This window comes from Lates calcarifer, linkage group LG21, assembly GCF_001640805.2.
Source record: "Lates calcarifer isolate ASB-BC8 linkage group LG21, TLL_Latcal_v3, whole genome shotgun sequence".
Classification (NCBI taxonomy): Eukaryota; Metazoa; Chordata; class Actinopteri; family Centropomidae; genus Lates; species Lates calcarifer.
In genome coordinates, this window is record NC_066853.1 from 15,606,282 (window position 1) to 15,629,234 (window position 22,953).

At 37.9% G+C, this 22,953-nt stretch overlaps 1 protein-coding gene across 2 annotated transcripts in view; it reads right to left on the reverse strand.

The window, feature by feature from the left end:
• The window catches only part of lrfn1 (leucine rich repeat and fibronectin type III domain containing 1), a 99,292-nt gene that overhangs the window by 30,914 nt on the left and 45,425 nt on the right, over nucleotides 1-22,953 (reverse strand). For both annotated transcript variants that reach the window (XM_018668260.2, XM_018668259.2), the window contains one exon: nucleotides 16,862-16,913. The gene's annotated coding sequence lies outside the window, so the exon portion shown is untranslated. The remainder of the gene's footprint in view (nucleotides 1-16,861; nucleotides 16,914-22,953) is intronic.

Consider the following 22,953-nt stretch of genomic DNA (forward strand, 5'->3'; position numbering starts at 1 on the left):
CTGTGGTTGTTTAAAAACAGTGCAAGTTGGTGTTGCTGTCTGCATGCCTCATGCCATTAGCATGCTGCGTCATTTCAGTAATAATGACACTTTGATCATTTTGTGCCACCTTAATGAGAAAAGACAGGTCTGATATACTAAATGAAGGTTTTACAACTACCTCTCCTGCCCCATCGAGCTTTAACCTCAGAATGCAAATTGACTTCATGAAAACCAAGTGATTTCACAGTTCACTGCCTGCTACATAAGCACATGGTGTGCAGTTTCCAGGAAAATGTATTATACAGGAGGAGGTATACATATGAATCTTACCTTAATCCATAACTGTTCATTTTGTAATCATTCAGTCATGTTTAGTGCTCTTGTACATATATGCTGCAGCATCACAGTTTGTTGCGTTATACTCTCTGGTATCATTTAAATACTCAAGGGAGTTCAAGCGACTTTTTCCACAGGGCTATGCCATCAGTATTTACAGTATGTGGAAAAGACATGGTCCTCTGTTCACAAATTCAACCATGAAGATTACAAGGGCTTAATACGACAAGTATTAGCATATCCTGTTACATACAAGCCTCTAAAGCAGGGTTATGGAAGAGTTATGGAGCTGCCTTTAGCTGGTTGAAATTTTGTACATTTAATTGAATACTGAAGAAACTGCAATAAAGTATTGGCATCGTTAATGTATAACCTCTTCATAGAGATCAATGATTCAAAGGGATTCTGAGTCAACAGATTTGAAGGCTGAGGAGAGAAAAAAAAAAGCTTTTAGTATTTTTTACTATCCCCTCTTCCCAGATAAAGAGGGAGGGCAAAACCATTTTACAAAGCCCAAAGCACGAGCGTAATTTGCTAAATGAATGTGACAACTTGTCAGTAAACAAGAGCTGGGACTAACTATGAATCATACTGGCTAGCCAGATATTTTTCTTTATTTACCATCGGCAAATAATGTCAACGTTGTGCCTGAGCGCTGCCAGAACTGTCACTTTTGACAGGTTGTGGAGGTGGTGGTGCAGCAGTCACTGACAAAACGGGTTAAAAAACAAGTGCTCTTCATTTCTTTCCCCTCATGAAAACATCCCAGTTCTCTCCAGGCTGGTAAATACTCAGGCGTCTGTAATTTGTGTCTCGTTGTGGAATTCATTGCCAACTGTAACAGGATTTGTCTGTCAAGACAAGAGTCAGGATGAAGAGACCAAACGGGAGAGGAGAGGGTTGATAAGATCGTTTGCAATATGTCAAAGGAAGAATACAAAGAGCTTATCTGATTTTCTCAGCTCTCTCTCATTTCACTGGTGCTGAATCACAAAAACTAATTTATTTCATTTTTCTTATTGGCTTTCCCATAACACAAATTAAATTAATTACTCTGTACTATAAGAACACTGTGAAGGCTCAATAACATTAGGTACAGAGGTTGAGTTGTGCCTCTGCAAACCATTTAATTTTACCTCTATTTTGTCATTAGGTGACATTTGGAGCAGTTATATACAACTCGAACAATGACATGTTTCATTTTCTGGATTGTGTCCTGTTTGTTTCCTGTGTCTAACATGGTGTTAATACAGCAGAAGAGAAAGCTAGGCACTGACTTATCTTAATACTGAAGGTGAAATATTTGGTCAGAACTCACTCACCTGGGTTCACGAGGGAGCTCAAAACTTGAGCCATAGCTTCATATGTGTTATTAAATATGAGTTCTGTTTTTAGCCATGCTAGTTGCATTATTCTAGAAATCTCTCAATTTCTCATTTGGACCTTAGTTCATTAAAGGATCTAAAGAACCTTATTACTTTTACCCGTTAGCCCGTAAGTTTTAAGTTAAGTTAAGTTATGAGTTTCTCAAGAAAATTCATATTTAGGTAAATAAACCCCTGCCTGACTGGCTTGGTCTTTCACAAATGCATAAGCACAAACTCACTGAGTTGTTCAATAAATGACACAAAACTTAAGATGAAAGAGAGAGAGAAAAAAACTTCTTGGAGGTTTCCACAAAGTCTCACTGAACATCTTGGAAGTGGAAAATTCATCCCCAGCTCCTTAAAACAAATACTGAGAACCACCAGCCTCAAAACATCAACTATTAATCACATTTGAAGCAATGTGCTTAAAAGTGAAATACCCATAACACCTCGCTGCCCTTGCATGGTCTTGAACTACACAATCAAAGAGAGCTTTTGCACCAAAACAGAGTTTAAGTGAGGGACAACTTTCATGTACCTCACGGTAATCTTAAATTCTGTTTCACCCCACACATCACCAGTATTTTTTTGTGAGAAAAATGACATTTTAAAGTGAACCGTCTTCAGAAAAAAAGATCTATTCAACCTCTACAGTGGATGGGAAACTAAGCATTTCCAGCCCTTCATTGCAAACATGACAGAACCTGATCATCTCTACTACTTATTACTGTTAATTCACTCTTAATCTGCTGAATTCAGATGTGGGTTTTCTACATTTGCAAATCCAAGGTTTTCATATCTAAAGTAATGATAATGTTGTAATGAATGCTGTATCAATAGACAAAGATGTATGTTCAAATGTTTCAAACTTAAAATACAATGGTTTACAGGAAGTGTGGATATTTCAGTTAGTGAATTAAAAGTGAATTTCCACCAGCCTCTTTAACATACTTTATAATATTCCTGAATCTACACTGGTTGTCCTGTTCTTGATTCTATGCAATCTGGCATGTTTATCTCTGTATGTATTATTGATATACTTGGGAGATAACCTCACAATAAGGTCTTCAGGATCCATCCAGTTCAGATGATAGCTGTTTTTCCAGGGCTCTCAGTGACTCCTCTTGGTGCATTTGACAGCTGTAAACATATGTATATTGCTGGCATGGCTGAGCCAGCCATCTATAATGGATACGGAGTCGTGTGGGGTGGAACAAGTCACCTCTAGTGAGATACTGGGACTCTATAAAATGTTAAAATGGGCCTCTCCAAATATGCTCTGCATTTCCATGAATAATATCTAGAGCTTAGAGTATGAAAATGTCAATCGCACTCTACCAGGCCTTCAGAGATTTCAGAGTGCAATGAGAAAATATGTCTTTCTTAAATGCATGCCACTTTGGAGATCTTCTGCACCTTGGTTTGCTACAGTCAGTCAGTATTTAATAACCTGGACTAAATCTTCCTCTAAACCTCAAGATGTGCAGTATGTCATTGATTACAATACAGTGGTTTTTATATCTCTCATATTTCTCCAAGGTTTTGCAAAATTCTGTTTGCCCAAACTGCTACTTTCTATGAATAATAACGTGTTGAGAAGTTTAAATTGGGTTTCGTGACATTCCATGGCTCGCAGATGGTTTTCCTTCAGCTCTTCTTGTTGCTGTTTGTGCTTGTGATTGCTCTGTTTGAATCCCTTTTGATCTCAGTGAGGCAGTTGACACCGCAGACCAGGTCATCCTGCTTGAAAGCCTCCAGAAAGGGTTTATGTCACAGTTATTGCCCTTCAAATGATTCAGACCATAACTTGCTGATAGATCATTTCTTCCTGTTGGGAGATAGTAAATCATCTCAACTGTATTTCATGTTTGGAGTTTCCCATGGATTGATTTTTAGATTCTTTCTTGATGAAATACTCTTTATGAGCACATAAAGAGCCTTTAATCAATGCGCAAAAAATGTTTGTGCTACAGCTCTTAATTGAATTACTGGGAAGAAATGTTCTGTCAATACATACAGCAACGAAAGGTGATACAAAGTGTTCAATAACATCTGCAACAAAAGGATCAAACCATCCAACTGTTATATATGAGTGAGAGTAAATTGCCTCCACCCCCTGACTATATATTCCATTTTTTAGGCTGCACTGATTTCCACTGTATTTAAATCTACACTCTCAGGTACACTTAACTCTGCATGGTAATAATACTGGATGATCTAACTTGGTCACATCATTTGCAGAACACGATATCTATTTCCCCAGTGAACACCCACTAGTTCCAGCTTTTAAAATGCACTGATAACGTGTTAAAAAAAACACACATTTGCAATAAAGATGTTCATATCTAGTCTGTAATGAAATGATTAGAACTGAATCCTCTGTCAAATTATATCAGTAGATTCACCTTAATGATTTGCTTCCAGATGTAGAATGATATCTCCAAACTAAGATATATCGCTAAACTGCAAGTTAATGATAATGAATCTAGGATTGCTGAATTCCACCCACTCAGCTGTATTAATCTGATTCAACAAGGAACCAAATCTGCAGCCTTGCTGTAAATTCCTGTTAGGCCTGTGCATCTGAATCTATTGGATTTTTACTCAGATCTTTTTCTAAGTCTAAGACATAAGAACTGTTCCATCTTGCTTCCTCTGCTGAAAGAATCTAATAAAATATGGCCTTTTCCAACCTTAAGAAGGTTATCTGTGCTTTTATTCCATCTCATTTTCATCACCACAACTCTGAACACCAGTTGGAAATCTGCAGTCAGGCAAACTAAGACCCAGGATCATAGTACCCCTAATTTAGAGATTTTAATAGTAGACTTCCTACAGATACTAATTTGTGACTTTTCTCTTCATGTTTCTTTGACTATGAAAATGTGAGCTTAGGTGGGCAATATCATCAGCACCTAATATAACACCTCTAAAAACACATTTTCACAGCAATACTGTTTATAATTAGCTTCTACTTCATCCTGGCCTTGTTATTTGACTTTATTATAAATAATTCCTACCTCTTTACTGTTTGCCCAATTACTGTCATTGACTTTGTCTGAGCACTTCAGCTGACAATTTTGTATGTGTCAATTTTGTCCAACTATCACTCTAAAAATCAAAGATATTCAAGCTGAAAATCCTCAGATTTCAAAAGCTAAAACAAAGATGATGTTTGTTTTTTTCATTCATGACTGAAATACTTCATTAATTAACAAAACTGCTGTCAATCACATTTTTGTCAGTTGACCACTTAGTTAATAAACTACACCTCAGTGTAGTTGCATCATATCATTATGTATCACCAGATTACAGTGCAGCTCAGATTAGCAGATCTTCACATCCTAAAAAAAACATGCAATGCACAGCTTCATCTTAATGATTAATGATTAATACTATCACAAAGGTGCAGCTTTTTTCAAGTTAAAAAGAAAAAAACTAAGTTGAGGAAATTTTTACATCTCAAACAGAAGTTTGGGACTGAATTTTGTATTACATCTCATTTATTTTTAGTTGCACAGTTGAGAGTTGGTGCTTCACCTCTGGACAAAGTTGGCAGATTCAAAAATATTCAGGAGAAGCTCAACTAGAGCTGTGTGATCTTGGTGAAGTGGAAAGTGAGTCATCCTTTCTTTTGTACTGTACAAATTATGATGATTTGAGAGACTTATTTTTGACTAAATCCTGAAATATTCTGGTGCACAGATGATCTAAATCAAAAGTAGTTGCTCAATCCCGAGTTTGCAAATTGTCTCAAAAGGCTGGGAAAGAAAGCAAGATGGACTATTTATACAGTACTTACTCTACATCTTCTTCTTTTTGACCAAAATGTATATGTAGCATCCTGATTCTGGCCTTATATGAATTTGTCTTGCATGTCAGTACTGGCCATACTGTAGTTGTATGCCACACATTATATTAAAAACCTCACTCGCTTATTACGTTTTATAAACCTCTTGATGATACTACATAATGCCAGGCTAGGAGAGAATTACACACATAGACTTTAGTGTTGCAGAGCAAAGGGTGACGTTACACAGAGGCCAGTGATTAGTTCGGTCCACTGGGAAAAAAATCAGAAAGTAATGCCTCAGAGAGATGATGAGTAAAACATGTGGATGGTGCAGTGAACCGTCACGTACGCGTCACCTCCTATAATGGTATTCACTTGATTAATTGAAGTTAACGTGTCTGGTTCTTGAAGCTTAAACACTCAAGTTTGCTGTGCATATCTGATGAAAGGTCAGCTCACTCCAATTTATTTGCCAAAAAGGAGAGGACACACGGGAACATGCACAGGCTGGGAATTTAATCAAGGTGCCACCCTGACGCTGAGAACCGGTTCTGCTCTGTAAGCAGCCTGTTCCACGATGACATGCACATCTGAAAATGGGCAATGGTGTGTGACTAATGATCAATGACTGAGACAAACTCCAATCATAACATACTGACATGATTTGTTGACAAATATTTAGTTAGGAAAGACAGTGTTGATTCATATTACGAGTCAAGGTCAGTTCAGTTTCAGTTTACTTTAAAAATATGTTTCAGTGTTAACTATGAGACGACACTATATGTACTGATTATCCTGTTCACATCTCCTCACAGAGAGGAAGTGTTTAGAAAAAAGAGGTGGACATTTTTTTTCTAGACTCAAGAGAACAAATTTCACTGTCCAACTGAACTGAAAGTGGGAAAGTGATTAGACGAGCTATTGATTTATTTATTTGGGCGACGTCTCTGTTAAAAGTGAATGGACTTCATCTCAATTTGTGTCTGTAAGTCCCTTGATGGCTGCATGCACTCCGAGAATGACTGAATTGACATTAAAACACCATTCTCCAGCCTGCAGTCTGCCTTTGAATGGTATATACACTTAGAGGCTGTAACTGTCAAGTGCAGAATACGTAAATGACTAAATGACTAACACTGCGACACATTACGTTATAGCCGGAGGGGGATTTAGTTTTTGTTTCATTAGAGATTATATTCCTGAGTCTGTCTCTTACCGAGTCGCTATGATGTTGCGGCGCTGATAAAAATGGGTGAATTCAAATGAGGACAATTATGTATTTACAAAGACGCTTTGTCACAGATGACGCACGGCATCTGAAAGAGATTTACTACATTTCATACTCTGCGCCGTGCAACATTTTAAAAATCTGTAAGCTGTAAAAGTCACAATTCATGTTTTAACTGAAGTTTATCTACAGTTGTAATCCCTCAGATTGCTCCAGGTTGATTTGGTGACACTCTGTGTCTGGTTACCATGGTAACAGCAATGTGGTTTAATACTACGGCTCACTGAGCAGCCAGTTTGTCAGAGACATAAGAGAGAAGCAACTGGTGTATCCGTTTACAGTGCAGCCAAACAAACTCACACCATGTTAAAAGGAAGTCAGACAGTAATTGGCCTTTTCCCATCATGCCATGAGCAGCCTTGATGAGTTCCTGCAACACTAGATAACACTGGGTTTGGTTACTCACTGTAATATTTAAAACTGAACTGCTGTCAAAAAAAATATCAAAAATGACCATTATTTTCTAGATGCATTTTTTAAGTCTTAGTTAGCGCTGTGTCCTCTTTGGCTTCTTCACAACAAAAGCCACTTTGTGTTTCACCATTTGAGTTATTTTAATGTGAAGCAGCAGCAGTAAGATGCTCCATTTGCTTTAATGCTATGGTTAAGGTTTGGTTTAGGCATAAAAACAGCTTAATTAAGGTGAAGGGACATTCATCATCATGGTAACAATAATTATCATGTGGTTATGGTTATGGAACGATTGTGGTTATGCTTTAAAGAAAACAACTTTTCTAACTGGTTGGAGACGGAAAACAAAAAAGCTGTCTCCTGTGTTAAAGTCCGATGTTTTGTGGACACATCAACCCACCCTGACCATCTCCTATACTCAGATGTTGTTTTGGTGCACATGCCTGAAACAATGCTGTCATTCTTTTTGGGAGTACAGTCTGGCTTAATTATAACAAGTAAAGCCGAAGGAAAATATACAAGAGGTGTCACAGTCCCCAGAGACAGCCTGATATCCTGAAAGAATTTACCGCTGCATGCCATTTTCCAATGTCATGAACATACATTTGCAGAAACTGACTGAGCCCTCAAGCAGTATAGACAGCTAGTCGTGCAGATGTGAGCATTAAAACCTAAAGAAATGCTTCACAAGAAAAGGCATTCAACCATCCTCCCTTTTCCTAGCAGTCACTACAGCAAACCTCAAATCAGCATGAATGGAGGAACAGCAGTGAAGAAAAATGACATGCTGTGCTGTCTGGAGAGAGATGTCCTTCATGGGCTACAATACAGCAAATGGTGTTATTATCTGACTGCTGCATTCTGTTATTTCTCCCTCACCTTTTTCCTTGTTGTGCTTCTACTGTGACGAGGAAGGAGCCATATTTCACCTTGTTATTTACATATAGCTGTAATAATCTTCTGTGTTCCTTCCCCTTCACATTCATTTTGATATTCTACAGTATTTACGATTAGGGGCTTTGCGGCGCATACCTGATACAGGCGGCGGGTAATGAATAAATTAAGAATCAGAGGTGAAAGCAGGAGTCCTACTCAGAGGTCACATGTATTTTGCTGCCATTTTAAAACAGGCAGATCACTGAGGAATACAGGCAGAAGAATACGTCCAGTCAGATGCAAGTGAGCGGCTGTAAATGGGCAGCCATTGGGGAGCACCTGAATAATTTATGGCGCCTCTTGTTGTGCTGCACAATCAGGGGAGGTTTATTTCAAACAAAGGGAACATGATGTCTGTTATGAATTCCTGTTATGCTTTGTCTCACACTGTCATGTTTGCACTCCACATTTTCATCTGCATTGGGTTTATTTTATTTGATCTATCAAACCACTGACATGTAGTTTTAATTGATGCAGCTGTGCGTGCCTCCTGAGCCATTTAAAAAAGCAGCTGTGGGTGTTTGAATCAGACAGCAGAAAGCTCCATTTTAGCATGCTCTTAATCTGGCAACTCTCATCTTCCCACAACCCGGGACGTCCCACCACGTCTGTCTCCCGAGATGCCAGGTCTCACTGACACAATTCTCCAGAGAAACTCACAGCGTGAACCGTTAAACATGGCACTTTTGTAAGACTTCATACAGAGAGGCTGTTTCGCCTTTTATTACTGAACTCCATCCAGAACAGCTGAACACATTTATTATCTCTTCTGCAGTGGCTCAAATATGCTACAAAAATGTACGCACAATGTAAAGGAAAAGAAAATGTAAATGTGTCATATCAGTGTGCAAACAGCAACGATTTCTGCTGCCACAACTCTGTGTATGACAACATATTACATTTCCCTGCAGGTCAATGGCTGCAAGATCAAATTACTATTAAAGTTGGCCTTACTGCAAAGTAAAAAGAAAGGCTGAAATAAAAAGAGACAGCTATTAACGGCTGACACAAACAACACAGGGTTGTTTTGTGTTATCATTGTCATGTCATTCACAAAATGCTATAGTGTTTAAGTCCTTGTAATGTTTAGTCTTGTCCATGACAGTTTGATGGTTACATGTGTGTGTAGATGTCTGTTCTGTAATGGTTTGACTAGGTTTAGCTTCATCCTATATGTACTTTGATGTTGTCTGACTTCTTACTTCTTTTAAAGGATAACATCAACATGCTCAGCAGCTACAGATGATAATTAGCCTAAACCTAACACATTTACATCATAGTGATGTTAATGTGTCAAACTGGAATGTTACACCAGTTTGTAAAAATAGTGTATTTTTTAAGCATATACAATTAGCTGAGAAAATACACTTTTTCTGCCTCCATCTTTCTTCTACAATAACCAGATATCACTGTAACCGGTGCCCCTCCCCCATGCCAAGATGCCATCCAGTTTTAGTACATTTCCTTCTCCAGCCAAACAATCGTGGCTTTAATTCTGTATTTTACCATGTTTCAACAAAATTCAGCCTGACAGATTTGGGATCATTGAGATCTCCACTAGAATTTAAAATAGCCTAAAGTTCTGCGTCATTCATGTGTTAAATTTGCAACATCTTAGAGAAGTTAGTATGAAGGTGCCAGGTGGAAGAAAAAAAGAGTCTCAGTGTTGTTGTTTTAGTTCATTTAGACTTTGAATCTCAGGTCGGGCCCGAGCTTTAGTATACAAGCATGTGACAAATGCAGTCATTTCCCACAAGAGCTAGTTTTGTGCACATGGGGAAAGGTAGTGGAAATAATGAACCTCCCCATAATTGATAATGCTAATTGGCTGCATTTATGCTCAGCAGGTAGCTGCATTGGTTTTCCTGTTGGCATTAGCTGTTTCTTTCAGCCTATTTTTAGAAGAAAGTTTAAAGCAGTTGTTATACACAGCTGCACTGTCTGGGCCAGTAAAGCCAGCAGCATGACTCGAGGATAAACCAGTAGACAAAATCAATGCCACAAGGAATAAGACATCACTGCAAATTCCTTACTATTTTTATAAGACCAGTAATGTAGTAATAGGCTGTTTGAAGTGGATTTGAGGCTAATGAGCACTATAGATATAAATGAATACAAATACATCAAGGATATAAACAGTATCAATGCTTCTGTTACAGAAGCACATACATCATTCACAAACTTAAGTTATAATCAACAGAACTCTATACTGTAGTGACTAGTCTACGATGTCCATCCAGGATAAAAGCCCACAGATCCATTTTGAAATCAGATGCCTCATAATCATCAAAATAAGACATTTTCAAATTATCAAAAGTAATCAACATAGTTTTTACATCTTTTCCTAATGTTACACAGCTTTCATCCTGGCAAACTCAGACATTTTTTTGTTTGTTTGTTTGATGAAGACTGAGTTCTAACACAGTTGATTCTTTGTTATTTTATAAATTTAGATACATGGTTATATTTTCTGAGCAGCTAAACTCATACATATATCAAGTAAATAGCATGACATTGGCAGGAATTAAGCACAGGCTGCCAAGACAATTTCTACCAACTTCTGGTGTATAGACCTGGCCCACTTCCAGTGTAAGTCTGAATACAGATACATAAATAGATACATAGAAATACAGATATATATATATATATGTGCAATAAACAGGTAGTAGTCTTGCGTTAAAACCAACTAGCTGCCATTGATAAGAGGTTGTATGCTGTATGCATCAAAGTTGATTGTTTCAATTGTTGCAATTAATGATTATTTTAATTATTGATCAGTCTACTGATATAATTTCTAAATTGCAATATAAAATGACTAATGATATAATTTCCCTGATAAAGATATAAAAAATAGTCATTACATTTTCAATATATTAATTTCAATGCTTAGATACCATGCATAGGAATGAATCATGAACTCCCAATTGCATCGCAGGAAGAAAGATATGCATTGCAAGTTATGTTTTAGATTAGGTAGGTTAGATTAATAATTGTTTTGTTTACCTCAGATTTGAGAACTGTTTCACTGTGTTTGTCATGTTCTGACCATAAAGAATAGTTTAAAACCACAATTTACTACAATTTAGGAACCAAAACCAGCCTTTTACCTTGAAAGAAATAATGATTTGACATTTATCATGACAATTATCGGTATTGACTGGTAACAGCTTTGGCCATATCATCAAGCCTTATAGCTGATTATAAAAACACTTTTCTGATTATTTCTCTGGTGATCTCTCTTTTGCAGTAATCTCAGGTTTATTACTATACAACTCTTGTCTGTGTGCTGCTGCACGTTATCACACTTGAGAGCCAAAATGTTGTCAGTGAGGTTTCTAATTTTGGAGATGCCTCTCCTCAGAGGTGGGCCAACAAAAAAGAGGAAACACAGACTGCAGCTGAAGCAGAATCAGCTGGGGTGAGCTCGAAAGTCACAGAACTCAGTGGGAATTTTTATGTCACACTTTCACCCGACATATTACAACAATAGGAGTCAGGCTAAAAGAGGCTGCTGATCCTTTGATAATTGAGACACTCAAGAGAGTGTGAATGAGAGCCTTTCTTTGGAATGTAAATGTAAGTGGATAGCCTATAAATATTGTATATAATGATACTATAAATAATAATTATATGGAAATTGGATACAATTAAAATTAATTAGCATATTCATTTGATTATTTATGGAAACACACATCTCTATATTGTATATAAGATGAAAGAAAAGATTCACATTTCACTGTAGTTTTTAACAAAGATCTGAGAGGATTACATCCCATTTGCAGCTTGTCTTTGAGATCAGACAGCACTTTGCTGCTGCGTGAGATGGTAAGTCTTGCTGCACTGCACATGTGGGCAGCGAATGAGAGGAATGTTTGCTCACCTCTCCATCATAATCTATTGTTCATCAAAGAGATCTATTTTCTGCCCCTGTTGTACCTTTTCACTGGACTGCAAACTCTGACAAAGTGCCTGGGTCCGTGCTCTTTAATGATGATATATGAGAGTTAATCCTGAGGATGTTGTCAGAGTAAGGGATGTGCTGTGGGTGTAAACTTGGGTGGTGACACGTGGAGAGTAAATAAAAAAAAATATGGTATTTTTTCAGTGATTCAAAATGATTACTTATGTTGTGATGGAGTGCTGCTCTCAAAATGTTGGGAAACAATTGAGAGAAGTTCAAGGTGTTTTCTGTCTGTTAAATCTAACTTAACATTGACTATTAACCTGCATTTTCTAATGTGTTTATCTATAACTGGGGGTGTCAGGCATTACTAGGAGAAGAGATCAAAGCAGTTCAATAAGTTTTTCAGCTGTGAGGTAACAAGTAATGTGCCTTCATAATGTACCATAATATGATACTTGTCTTTGATGATAAACAGAAAATGTGGTACAGTGCTGTTTAGCAATTTTTCCACAAACTGATTTTTGGTGCATTTTCAGACATCTATGCCACTGCGGTAATGAAGATTAATTCAAGAATCCTCAGATACACACGCTCCTAAAAATGGACTCCATTGTGTATGAGAAATCTAGCTGCCTGTTCAACTCGCATTGCTTTGACACAGTGCATTCTGCAACAGCCATTTCTCAAACTGACACAGAATAAAGACGGGTTGCGGCCTCCTCCTGTTTAATTATAGTGCCCTGAGAAAAGCAGCAGATGCCAACAAAACACATCAAAACAGCTATTTGCATGAAGAGAGTCTACTTTCAAAATGAGTCAAAAAAAAAAAAAAAAAATTCTATATTTTGGTTTAGTGATATTTTTGGTATGCCTAATGTGCTCTCATGGAGGAATACTGTTAATCTAAGAGCTCTTTTCTCTCTTCTCTTCTATATTGTAAGTGTCAATTAGTTTCACTTTTTGCTGCTGCATGATAACACGAGAAAAACACTGACTTTAAGTCGGCTGCAAAACACTGCAGGACTGAAAACGTACACAGTTTAATAAGAAGAAGTAATAAATGTTACTGTGATATACTCTACCTATCTGTATTTAACACATACATACACAAACGTATCATCTGCATTGCTGGTTATAATCAATCATTTATAAAATACCTTCCTCCTTAGGGCTTGTTAATTATTATTAAACATTATGGTAATGATCATATTCTATATAGAAAACAGTGGGTATTTTCATAACCGGAGGTAATGCTAATGAAGCCTTTGTCAAACTTAAGGGAAGGAGAACTGTTAAATAAGCATTTTAACAGCATCCCAAAGTATCAGCACTAATTAAATTACATGATATTTATTTATTTACTTGCTTATTTATTTTTGCTGCAATCTTAGCTTTCCATCAAATGCATTTGAACTTTTTAGTTTACTTCGTTCAAACTGTGGCTATCAGCAAACTGTTTGAGACAGTGTCTGTGATTAAAGGTCACACAGATAAACTTGATTTGTTTTGACTGCTGAATTGACAACTCTCACATCCTTGATTTTGTAAATAAAAAAGGAATGATAAATGCGTTCATTTTACATCTTTCTAGTTTGAGCAGGGAGAAGTCAAATCAAAATACTCATCAACATGAGTATTAGTAAAATTTCTCCTTTGCTTTTTTCTATAAATAAACACACGGAACAATACACTGAAATTTTCTAAATCAACTGTTCTCACACTATCACTGTTCTCTATAGGAGTCTGCATATTGCTCAGTCCTTTTCACATACATTATCTAAAGACCTGGGGTGTGCCCCTGTGCTATTAGTGTCATGATGCGTTTTCTCATTAGCTCCACAAAGCCGACACATTTTGCACTAACAAGGACATATGAAGAAAACAACACATGCATGAACCACTAGTGCCCACAATAATGAGTCTGTGTCTGGCACTCTTTTCTGTGCAGTCGCTCTATATAAAACTGCTTTTATAGTGAAAACTAATGGACCTCACGTGTAATAAGGTGTCAAAGGTGTCAGACTCATTTCCTGCACTCGGTTCCCGACCAAAGGAGACCAGAATCCCCATCTCAAAAAATACAAGGATAATTAATAATCTCAAAACCACATCGTCAACTTGTGTTTAATTTAACGTCACACACTAAAATATTCTGTGACAAATATGGGAAGTGCTTAATCAAAACTAAATTAACCTGTTTAAACAAATCTGAAGAACCAGATATTCAACACAGCACACCCTCACAAATACTGTTCAACTAAATTCATTAAAACATAAAAAGCTTTATGTCCCTTTCCTTGTATTTCTAGATGAAAAAAAAAGCTAATGCAAAGGTTTTGCCTTTAAATGCTTTATTATTGCTCATACTATGGATTATTAACTTCCTATCTCTACACAATTGCCAAATTAGCTGATATAGTCCATTTCTGCTTCCCCATGCAATGCTGAAGCCAGACACTCCCCTTGTGCATGGAAGCATCCTGCAGGACTGATAGTTCAAAGAAAAATCAATGTCCTCTCACAGTGCCACATTATGTGAACCTGGATTCACCTGAAAACGATCAGGTTCAGTATCTGCAACCCTTCAGCTGCTATGCCTGCCGTGTCTTGATGTCTCTCATACAGACTATGATACGATGCCTGTGCAGTGCTGTGGGGCTTTTTTTTTTTTTTTTTTTTAACTTGTTTCTCTTCCTGCACAAACACATATAATGTTCCAATCTATATTGAAAACAATATTTCAAATAACATTTCTCTAATTTATGAATGCATGGTTTGGCTTCAGGAGTTCAAACCAGTGATGGATTATAATTCATGTACATGGAAACCAAGACTAACATACTTTAAAAACATATTTTACTTAATCAGTTCCATTTTATGCCACTTTCACTTCTACTTTTCAACATTAAGGAGAGAAATACTGTACTTTTTACTCCACTACACCTAGTCTACAGCTTTTAATTACTCATTACTTTGCAGATTAACATTTTACATAAGTTATATTCATACTGTATAATCAATTTATGACTATGAAATATGATTGGAAAATGTGATATTTAGATATGTTATTAAACATCCCAACATATTCTAAAACAACTGACCTCAGACCAACACAGAGGAACGTAATTACACAGCATCTTGTTCTTTTCCTCCTCTCTCTCTGTCACATGCAGAATTAACTGCATGTCCAGAGAGAGAGAGAAAGAAAAAGGGGGGGTGGGGGGGCACTCTACTGATACATTTACAAGTATAATTTTGAATGCAAGAAGATCTTGAAACAGTAATGTCTGTAATAAATTATTCTTGACACATTAGACCACAGATAAGATAGCACTACTATCAGTCAGCACAGCAGGTGATTACTGTAAAACACAAGAAAACTAATTTAGCCAGAGTATATCAAGTTATGTAACTTCTTTGTCCTCACGTAATAACTTTTGTTTTAGGGCCTGGGAAAGTTGACACACAATTACCACTACAGTGGCTTTTTGTGACATTGATGAAGCTGTTAGTAAAGGGCTGGAAAAGCCACAACAAGTCAAATCTTTCAGTTCCATTACAGACTCTGACTCCTTACCGAATGGAGCAAAGAGGACATTTTTGTGGGTTGTCAAAAATACAGCAAATGGGAAAATAATAGGGGCGGGAGGGGGAACAAAAGTAATGTCATAGTGTGAAGCTTAGATAATTTCCATTTTTTTGCAGGAGACATTTAAAAAAAATATGTCATTAAGAATATCCAGCTGCTCTTTTCTCTGAGAGGTGATAATGTGCTCTCGCAAAACTTTTAACAAAAGGAACACACATGTGGCAGGGGTTCATGCTGAGTTTATGTCATGTGAGAGTACAGCACTTGAAGAGCTGTCTTTATTTATCTGCAAACAGTAACATAATGACAACTGGGTTTGTCCTAGAATAAGAGCAGCAGCACACTGCAGACATTCACATACCAGGGATCTTGTTTAAGGTCTGATATGTGCTTAATGGCAGATCCATGAATAATTGCTCAAATACACTATGTAATGGTGACAGGAGTGTCCCTTCCCTGAATCATTATTTACAGTAAAAAGCAAATTCCCTTGAATATCTATGACCAGCCACAAATTCCTATGAGGAATATTAGTGCTATGCACGTTCACGAGTTTATCAGCCAATCTATTGTATGTATTCTCAATCCGTGTTCACAGCAGCCCAGGGTGTTTTCTGCTGTTCATCAGAGGGGCTGTTTTCCCTATTGAGATAAGAAATTAAATCTGCAGGAGCAGAGGATGCTGGGTTTGCTGCAGGGTGGCGAAGCAGCAGCTCTGATAATGGAGCCGACTCCCATTGCGCAGGCTATGAGGCAAACAGCCGTGGCGCCAGCCCAACCCTGCCTATGTGAGAGGATAGCTAACAGTGTCACTCTGAGGAAGCTTGCTCCCTCTCCCTCTCCCTCTCCCCCTCTCCCTCTCCCTCTCTCTCTATATGTGAACATGAAGTTAATTCTGCATGTGACAGAGAGAGAGGAGGAAAAGAACAAGATGCTGTGTTATTACAGTCCTCTGTGTCTCCGCTTGACTTAATATATGTAGAAGAAAAAGGAAAGAAAATGGATAACACTGTGGGTTTGCCTTCGTGTTTAATGTAGTGAGAATATGCATGCATGGTGAGTCAAACATACTGACCCTGTGGAGTAAAAACCTGAGTGGATCGATTGAGTCAGAGCATATTGTTATCAAAGCCTTTTCCCCTCCATCCCCTTGCCCCCATCACTTTTCTGCTTATGCTCACAGTCTGGATGGGTAATGTACGGTAGTATATTATGTAAATGTGAAGAGGGTTTTAATTTCAATTTGGGAACTCACCAGAATATCGTGTCTTTTTGGATGCTCCTCACAGGGTTCACTTCAAAGCAGTCTGCAGAGAGAAATAAACGGTCACACCTTAATGTGCAAGCACAAATAACATTGGGGGCCATACGGCACCAGTTGTAATAGTGTCAGAATCATAAAAAGGTTCAATTTATAGTTCAATCTTTGATTCCATCCCAGGCTCAATACAAATGATTTGATATTTTTAGAGCGGTGGAACAATCATTTTCTGCCCAGAGCCCCTCTGCCAGATGAAATTCAAAAAAGGAGAAATTCAAGCAGAAATATCATTTTACTTGTCTCCTCCTTTAAAGATGATTTCCTGCTTTATACGCATTACTAATATTTGTCTCAGGCAGTGTAATAATTAACCTTGGATTGCATATTGGAACACTTGCCTTACCTTGAGGTTAATATTTTTTCTTTCACATCATTCTTTTCCACATTGAGGCTATTAAATGCAATCAATGAATTCAATGAGTGCTGTCTGCTGAATATCTAACATGTACTGTTCTTGTATAATGCTGTGCCATTAAATTCTGTATTTTGAGTTTGTCACAAAAAAATGTGCATTTATTTTCACGTTTAATAAACCCAGTAAATTAAACATTTCAATTTTTGAAGAGAAAAACATTGTAACTAAAAGAGCGTTTGCAATTATTGTGCAACAGTGTCACAGTGAAGAAAATGTATAAGTACATACCATTCAAATGAAGTATATTACAGAATATTACAACAGCCTTCACAGTAACACACAGACAGCTCACCACAGTTCATGACTTTTAATTAGCCCCAACTTTTAACTTAATGGGTGACAGTTGTACTGATTCTGATGCTCTGTGTCAAACTCCAACCTTTCACACTGCCGATCAACATTAACATTTACTACCTTGACACAAAAAGGCCGAGGTGAATGACGTATGACACACCCACAGTGTGATTTATTGTTACTGGTTAACATCAGTGCAAGAAAAAATACACTATTGTATTTGTATCTGACTTGTTTTAAATTAAAAAAAAAAAAAAAAAATTGTGAAAGTGGTCTTAAATATGCACCAGCTGGCTATATTCATGATATGTTGTTAAAAGACTGAGGACAAGGCTACATGACCCGAGGAGTGAGGAGTGTGATTTTGTAATGCTGTTTGGCTGCATGATATGCTTGTTTATATTTTCAAGAGATATTTCAGAAAAGGCTTTTAGGATGAAAACAAGTGTGTTTTAGAAATCTAACACTATCTTGAAAAGTGTTGCCCTGATGTTGCTAGAGTACAGACTTCCTCAAATCCAGTACAGATCAGGACAGAGATGCTAAAGTTAGCATTAAATCTGAAATCATCCAGGTCCAGCATCTATGCAGTGGGGACATACTGTGCTGATGTGCTGGTCATAATCAGGGCTTATTTTAACATTAACATGTGACCTCCGCAAACTACACTAGTAAGGTAATGATGTGTTTCTTGGCCTGGTTGCTACTGTAGGTAGTAAGCTAGTTAGGGAGACATGCTATCAATTGCAGCTTATGTTAAGAGCAGATTAACAAACTGTAATCCATTCATTACACTTAAATTTTTGTGCATCTGGTTTTGGAAAGGCACAAAAAAAATACACCGCCTTCCAAACTCTTTAAAGCAAAGTACTGCTGAGCCTTTGAAGCACTTCTTGGCAAGCAGAAAAAGTTTATTCCAGTGACTGACTTCAGAAAATCATGCTGCACTTAGCTGCATTTATAGATTTTCCTTATCTTCTCCACCAATTTTACCTGCTGAGTGCATTTAAATACTGGGCATGAACATGAGCATCAGTGCAGCTGCAAAAAAGATAAATTTTTAAGCATTACTGGTGCACACCTAGACTTCAGTGACATAAATCTTGCATGCACAAAACCTAACTCTGGGACTGCAGTGAACTACACAAAACAAGTTAGATGTCAATAGCTTTCAGAGGACACAAACAAACTTCTTGGAACTAATTTAAACTGCTGCAGTACTGTATATAGACTAAAATAATTCAACTTAGCTACGATTTCTTCTCTCTCCCCCCAGTGCACAACAAACGGCACACATGGAGCTATCACAGCTAATTGAAGCCTTTGTAGATGGAGTAAAAGCAACCACTTTCCACTTTTTTTCCTCTTTTTTGGGAATAATGACAACAGAGGGATAGCTCTGATTCTCCTCTGTCAAATTTAATTGCCAAAGCGACAATCTTGATTAGGATCTCAACAGCCCTTTTTATCAGCTCCAGCCACAGCGACACAGGGTGTTTGTTCAAGCAAGACATATTTACCAAACTGAACTCTGACTTCCCATCGATGTGTAAACAAGGTAAGGCTTCTACAAAGGACCCTGACATTGAGAGCAACCTTCAAAGGTGGTTGTGTAGCTGTCCATTACATCCAAAGAGACATGCCTCTTCTTCCACTTTAGTGTCAACCCCTATCTCTTAACATGTGGATGACATCCGAAACATTTAGCTACATCTAAAATCTTCCTGGTGTTATTAAGATATCAGAGACATATCATCCAGTATGGATACGTTTTTAAAACAACTTATATCCTTTATTTTCAAAATTGCATTGTGTAACATCCAATGTCCTCCTTCCGACTGACCAAAGACAGCGATGTGAGCGGTACAATTTCACGCATGCTTCACTTCACTGAGATGTCCATGTGTATGTTCATGTTCCCTGAAGCATCCAACACAAAGGAATTGATTGATACACACATACACGCTCACACTGCAAATATCAAGCAGGCTTTTCATGCAGTTTTAGCTGTAGTTTTACATGTTGTGACTGCATACTAATTGCCCTTCCAACTACTCATCTAACACCCACGCAGACACATCAAAAACATACACTGCACGTACATAGACTTTAACTGAGTGACACAGTGATTATGTTTACGAGAGGATTTTGCTACTCCACATTTCAGTTACTGTTGTTATTTTTTCTAATTAAAAACACTGGTGGTGGGGTGTGTGATTTGCAGAGGAGAGGGGAAAGGTTGCATACGCAAAAACAAAAGCTTCAAAACATCCTTCAAAGATCAGATGTCATTAGGCTTATATACTGCCTCCAGGAATATCTTTCTTTCTAGTTTCTGCTAATGCAACAGAATTACTGAAACGGGTGACTTGCAGCTTTTAAAGCCAACTCATATATGTTCCTGCAATTTATTTTCATTATCAATTAATCTGCCTATTGTTTTTTCAATGAATCCATTTGTCAGAAAAGAATGAGAAATTCTGATCATTCCCCAGAGCCAAAGATGAAACACTCAAATGACTTATTTTTATCCAACCATCTGTCAAACATCCAAACATGTTTTGTTTACTATGATATGACAAGGAAACAATTCAAATCCTCACATTTGAGAAGCAGGGACCAATCCTCTGTCAAACTATGCCTGGCAACAGCACAAAATTATACAAACTTCATAAATCAAATGGTAAATTCTCCATTTGATGAGCTTAGAGGGAGATATAAATTGGACAGTGATGCTTTTTTACAGAATGCTCAAATAGGATCAATTTTCTCCAAATTTCAGAGGTACTGTGACAGGTTTGTACAGGTTGTTGATTCACTCCTCCTCCAACCTCAACATTCACACTCAGTCACACTGGGAACAAGACTCACCTCTGCAGAGTGGGAGAGAATATGCCCTCCATATTCTTACTTTTCAGTAACATAAGATTCAGAGTTATACAACTGAAAAGATCTTACAGACAGCTTATATCACTCCCTCCAGACTTAAAAAGAAGAACCCAAGCTCCTCTGATCTGTGTTGGCATGGTTGTGGGCAATTAGGTACTTTGATTCATGTGCTGTGGCATGGCTGCACAGTCAAGTCCCTCTGGACAAAAGTATTTAATTCAATATCAGTGATTATGAATGTAAACCTCTCTCCTTCTCTTGTTGTTTATTTGCTGGGGTTTGGGGCTGCACAGCTTGAATTGGAAGAAGAACAGTTTTTTAATAGAAAAATGTTTATTTGAATTGTTAAATCTTCTCGGTATGAAACAAAACGCTGATTTGATCAGCGATACTAACTATAGTTTTGGAATTCAATGTGAAAATGTGTTGAAACATTGTGTATTTGCAATTAAGTTATTACTGTGGACTCACTGTGGAACCCTGTGAGAGAATTTTGAAACGTGGTTCCCCCGCACAGGTCAACCAAACCTTATGACCATAATTACAGATAATTAGCTAAATAATATATTTAACTGTGTGCTGTACTGTACTATACTGTACAGGCCCCCCTCACCATTTGTGTTATGTGTTGTTGTGTTGTTTTTCAGGGTACTGCTGTAGTTTTTTCCTGTATGTATATCTTGTAAATACTTATTATCAGTCTCCTGTCAATTTACTAATCAATTAACTGACACATTGTTTCAGCTCTCAGCATACGCAGCCTTATACATAATATATATAACACTGGTGATTTATACATGAATAATGATTTATTTGATACTAAAACAGCAGCTGTCATGGGGAAGGTTTGCTTTCTCCTGCTTTTCCAAAGCCAGTCTAGCGACCCAGGCCTCTCATTCGCGGCTGTCCTCAAGGACAAACAGCTATTTGTTCAGTGTTTCAGGATCTCAGAGCTTCTGTACACAGGGAGAGGCAGGCGTTTGGATAACTGTAAGCTTGGATTATGTCTCCACGTAGCGACAAAATGGATGCTCCGTTTGACATTTTTTCACTGATTCTACAGTGGGTTTTTTTGTTTTGTTTTTTTCAGATGAGCATTCGACAGAAAACAAACAATCTCACGCTGAAAACTGAAACATGCTATTGCCTGTATTTTGCAGTACCAGTTGGCGTGAGACTAGAGGCTGGTGATGTCCATAGAAACATTATCGCCTCTCAGTCGAAACACCCTCTAGAATTCTTAATGAAGAGTGAAAAAGAAGCAGCTACGGGGCCTCTCTATAGCTGTGTCTAAACCATGTGTGAAAATGCCAGGCACACAACACATCCACTTCTCTATTACTCTGCCTGACTTGCCACAAGGCTAAAATAAATATTTTCAGGCCAAGACCCACAGTGCTATTATAAAACCCCCAATAAAGAACAAATAAAGAAACACATATTTGATGCTGGGCCGCAGTGAACTTAACCAGTTGGATGAATTGTGAATAGTGGCAACAGGCTAGCCTATGGAGTATGGAGTAAGGCCTGGTCGTTCTGCCTGTTAAATCCCCCTCTCTTGAAGCGATCAGTGTGGAATACAGAAACAAGAAGTGACAAGGTGAGAAAGGAAGGGATGCGAGAAATACCTGCTCTAATGCGCTGCATGCTTACCTGACGGCTCGACTGCGGCATTTGCCTCCATCGCGCATGTTAAGCATGTTGTGATTTTCATCAGATACCAAACAGCCGTGTTACTCTGCTGCCTCCGCTGAGTGTGATTTAACAGACAGCATATGGTTCTCTTAGCATGCCCACACAGTTGGCACACTGACCATTACCAGTACCTCCAGGGCGGCCAATGTGACCTCCAGAGATGAGAGAGCTCCAGACAAAGGCAACAACCCAAGGCAAAGTAGAGGCCTGCACTGTGGGCTGCGCTGCAGAGAGCTGGAACACGACGAGTACACAGAGATAATGGCGGTGGCGGAGGTGGAATATGATGAGGAAAAAATTGCGCTGATGTTTTATTATGATATTTACCGTGACTAGGATGTTGTGTCTCCTTTGTTAGGAGGGGAATCTCGTTGTGGCTCAGACACTGACCGTGGTGACACTGAGCAATAATATAAGTTGCCTGAGAGAATCACATCAAATAATATACGCTCTAATAATTGCTCTGGTTATGCAGCTATTTTTAATAAAACAAAAAACAGAGTTACATTTGCAAGTCTGTGCTATCCTGAACCATGTCCCACATATAAGTCAGTGAACCAAGGGGAACATGGTAATTGAATAATGCACTTGTCATCTTATATGAATAATTATGCAATATGCACAACATAAAGCAGTGCACCAGTGGACCACGGAGGTCAGCAGGGTTACCCATAACCCTCCAACATGCACACTAAGAACATGCGAGGGATCAGAGTTTCCCTCCATTCTTGAT